At 35.6% G+C, this 5000-nt stretch overlaps 1 protein-coding gene across 3 annotated transcripts in view; it reads left to right on the top strand.

The window, feature by feature from the left end:
- Positions 1–5000, top strand: part of LOC135212712 (serine/threonine-protein phosphatase with EF-hands 2-like) — a 535058-nt gene that overhangs the window by 491776 nt on the left and 38282 nt on the right. The gene's annotated exons all lie outside the window — the stretch shown is intronic.

The raw sequence follows: 5000 nt of genomic DNA, 5'->3' as shown, positions 1-5000 counted from the left end.
CATTCCACACTGGACGAGGGGGTTTTGTACTCGACTATTAATCTGGTAGCCCGAGGTCGCTCCCGGCTGGTGCTAGTGTTGAATCAGAGGACTTTATCTCTGGTGGTTAGAAATTAATTTCTCGATGTAATGTGGTTCGGGTCCCACAATAAGCGTTAGGTCCCTTTGCTATATAACTAGTCGGTTCCTAGCCACATAAAAAAATCTAATCCTTCGGACTAGCCCTAGGAGAGCTGTTAATCAGCTCAGTGGTCTGGTTAAACTAAGATATACAAGCAGGGACACGTTTCATCAAAGGATTGTTGCTTCAGTCCCTTTCACTAAAAGGGTAAAGAGAATGAATAAGATATTGACTCTCGATTGAACAATTATTCATCCATGAAGAGTTTTTCATGAGAGACTATGCCAACAACTAAACCCATGTAAGGGCGGTTATCCACGCTCAGGTTTACCTGTCAGTTCATCGGAACTGACGTTAAAACGTACGTGTAGAAGATAGCTATTTTCTGGTTGTAGTCAGTCCACTCACCAGTTCAGAACTGATGTAATTACCTAAAGTTCTTTGGACCGACTGACAGGTGATTGCATGTGTGGGCCGGTAACCAAGATTTTATGATAGTTCCCCCGGGAACGATCTCAGCCACTTGGACCAGAATATGAGTAAACTATGTATAGGCCTAATTTATGTCATATAATAAATAAAAAATACCATGTGACATAAACAGTTTGATATAGGCCTAGGCCAGTGTCCTGCCTTTTTATGAAAGGTGTTACTAGTAAAAGTAGGCTTCACGGTCCATTTCATAAATAACTGAACCAACCCTCAATTCTAATTTACCCTAATATTGTATTAGCATAAACATCTATTTTTAAAAGGCAAAATTTAGACCATACTCCGTTACGACTTTTTGCTTCTATTTTATTTTCAAGTGAATTGCCGCAGCAGTTAGTCTATGTAGCTCCCCACCTCCTTACCAACCAGCGGAGTTTCCATCGCTGCCATATAGTGTCGCCACGACGAAGGTTAGGCGTAGGCAAGCAATGAGGGCAATGACCTCGAGTTGACTGTCCGACTGACAGTTCCACTGTTTACGTTTGGATGCTTATCCGTCGAAAGGTCGTGGGTGAACTGGCATGTAAACGTGAATACCCGGCCTAAGATTCGTTGCGAAAAAAGTACCACTTTCGTTAAGGCGTAGCAGAAAAAAAGGACAAAACAGAAAAATGTTCAATGACCTTTCCCATCCTATTTATTACCTCTTATAAACCATATGTATATATATATATATATATATATATATATATATATATATATATATATATATATATATATATATATATATAGATAGATAGATAGATAGATAGATAGATAGATAGATAGATAGATAGATAGATATAACTATCAAATTCACTCAAATCGACAGATAAGAGTAAATTGTTAAGAAATTCACAGTTTCGTGAAAACAAATTTTTTAAAAAATATCCACAATTATACTTAAAATATATATATATATATATATATATATATATATATATATATATATATATATATTTCTATGTAAAAATATAAAACAAAGACTTTCGAACACCTGAACGGTGTTCCTCATCATTTTAACGTTACACTGATGAGGAACACCGCTCAGGTGTTCGAAAGTTTTTGTTTTATATTTTTACATAGAAATATATATTTTTTAATATATGATTGTGGATATTTTTTAAACGACAAGAGTAAAAATAAATTATATATGGTACATTACACTAAAAGTAGGCTATCATGGAAATATTGAAATTAACAAAACAAAACAAAAAAATCCTAGATCCATTAACAGGAGCGAGGATTGAAGGAAGATTGCTCGTTTATTAAAGAAATATGATATACCTGAAGGAAGTTGAGAGTTTGGGGTACAAATCTGACTCCTGAAGGCAGATGGAGTTGGTGGTCAAATTTCTGATGTCTTCACTTCCAGATTTTATGGTGCATACCCCATGCGCGCATGAATGCCGACTCTCACACATTACATATGTATGTATGTATGTATGTATGTAGTAGTATGTATGTATATATATAAAATATATATATATATATATATATATATATATAATATATATATATTATTATATATATATACACATACACACACACACACACACACACATATAATATATATATATATTTATTTATATATATATATTTTGTTTAGATCACCTAACTCAATTATGCATCACCACATAACACAATACCAATGTTCCACGACTAAGTTCAAAATGAGGGAAATAGCTAAAAGAATAACTGTGACAGTGTTAAGCAGCGGGGTTATAGAACCACCTAAATGAAATATACAAGTTTATTACAAAAAAAAGTATTAACGTATAAATGAATACCAAAACTTCAGGGATACAAATAAAATAGTGAAATCAAACACCCGTGAAAATTCAAAACCAAAGCAACAACAATCTTACACTTTAAGATAAGATATCCATACACTTACACCATAAATAAGGGGGCCCTGAAAGAAAGGAGACATACCGGCCAGTGGTAAATCCTAAAAAGAATAAGACTAAATTGCCTAACTGTGACCACGACTTAAGATCCCAGGAGGTCCCTCTAAGGGGGGGTTGTTACTGAAGAGGTCCAAGCACCAGACACCGCTTTAAAGCAAGAGCACAAATCCTAAATTGGAGGCGCCATCCACAAATATCCGGCCATTGTGAGAGCGTACAATTTAATCCACAGAGACTCTCATGGACGTCAGTCGATTAAATAAGTAATCTGTTTTACTTTCTCTCCAGGCTAATACAAGGCCGGGCTGAAGGAAGCTTTGGGCAGCCAGCAGAATATAATAATCCAATCAGGAAAGCGAGGAATGCAGCAATAAATCTACTAGAGTTCGCACAAGAAAGGCCAGGAACACGTTAGGAAGGAACAGAAAATGGAACACAGAGATTAATGACAGGAACTGTAACTAAATACACTGGGAAGGAGGAAAAGGAAACTTTGAAATAAAAGCTGAACAGAGCTAAATAATATAAAACTTCCAGTAAGTGAAAATTAAATTATGCAAGAATGTGACACCTGCTCACCTACGGCAAAAAATTTGTCAAAACCAGAAAAATTTTACATTACTTTTAACAGAAATAGCTTACAAAAAATCTAAAGTTGGCAAAAAAGGCAAACAATAAAGTCAAAACCAACAAAAGTAATAATACAATAAATCTATGTAAAGTCACAAGATAATCACAGATTCAATAAACAGGCGAGCAGGGTGGCAAGATCACACGAGGAAAGCTGCAAAATTCCTAAACACTACAAAAGTACTCAATGCATAAAACAAGTTAACGGATAATTCATCACCTTATACAATTTATATATCAGAACTCATCTTAGATCTAACATGAACCATATATCAATGCATATATCAACAATTACAAGAAATTAATCTAAGTTTCACGTAAAAGTTCACAGGTTATTATTTCCTCCACAGTTGTCCTTCCACCCAAAAGGTCACTAAATCACACCACTGTCTGATATAAAAATAGAACATACATTAAACACTAAAATGTCTTGCATAAAAACAAGCTTTTCCTGCACAAACGATACCATGATTAGTGAATCCTGGAAATACCTGAAACGTGATACATCTGATTAATTTTAATAACCTAAGAAGTCTCATCATCGTTTGTAAACTCAGGATACTAAGATCTTCATAAATTATAACAATAGGAGGTACCACCCTTTTACCTTCACCTTAAACCTGTAATCATTAGCATTGTATAAAAACCTTAACATAAACCGCACACCTGCTAACTACGTGACATACACTTCATATATGCCTTAAATTAAAGCCATATAATGTTCATTTACTACAGAGGCATTTAAACATCTCCTGAAACCAAATTCTTAATATAATTAAATATCCTTGGCTCTTCAAAAACCCTAAATCTCAACACTATTGATTTCAGAAATAAAAAACTATACGCAGACTAAACTGTGTGAACCCAATGTGGTTTGATAGAACCTTACCAAGAATGCCATGAACATCCAATATATGCCACCTCAAAAGAGGATTCAAAAGTTCAAAATGTGTACATACCCAAGGCAATAATACCTGCGCTGTTGCATTAATAACCTGTAAGAACAAAATTATTGTATTTATACCAAAACTAGTGTGAAAAAGAAAACAAAACATTAGGGACAGCGAGAACTGACTTCCGCCACTTACTTCTCGCAGATCATCACTTGATCTGAATAATCACTGTTCTTAAGCAAAGGCCGTAGTCCAACCAATGAGAATTAAAATTGGCTTACCTGCTTCAGTACCTAGAAAAATAAATAAAACAAAACAGATACTTCCTTCCTATCTGCTTAGTCTGAAGCTGAGGATTTTATTCATTAATACGAGAAAGAGCGTCAGCCACCACGTTGTCCTTACCATGAACATGCGTAAATTGCAGGCGCATTCCTGCAATACTCTGTTATACCCCACCAGACCAAGGAACCACCTGATATCCCTGCAACACATAGGGATAGCAATCCTTTCAACAGTCTACATTAGCCTTTTTAGGCACTACCATGCCATTTACCGACCACATGTCCCAAATACACAACTTCGGCTTTAACAAAGTCACTCTTATCTAAATTAATTACCAGTCCTGCTTTTGACAACACATTAAAAAGAGCCTTTATCCATTTCAGGTGCGTATCCCAATCGTCACTGTAAATCACGACAGCGTCGATATGCACATAACACCCATTTAAACCAGCAACCAACAAAATCATTAATCTTTGGAAAGTAGAGCGGCGGCATTCTTCATACTGAATGGCATCTCCTGACATTGAAACAGACCATCAGGAGTGACAAAGGCAGACATCGCTTTAGCCCGCTTTAAAAGCGTTACTTGCCAATACACATTTAGCAGATCAAATTTACTGATATGCTTCAACTGCCCAATGTGGTCTATACAGTCCTCCACCTGAGGCAAGGGTAAACTATCAGACTGTG

The sequence above is a fragment of the Macrobrachium nipponense genome, chromosome 41 (genome assembly GCF_015104395.2).
Source record: "Macrobrachium nipponense isolate FS-2020 chromosome 41, ASM1510439v2, whole genome shotgun sequence".
In the NCBI taxonomy this organism is placed as follows: domain Eukaryota; kingdom Metazoa; phylum Arthropoda; class Malacostraca; order Decapoda; family Palaemonidae; genus Macrobrachium; species Macrobrachium nipponense.
Note: the sequence above shows the minus strand (reverse complement) of the source record. Positions and strands in the feature narration are given on the sequence as shown.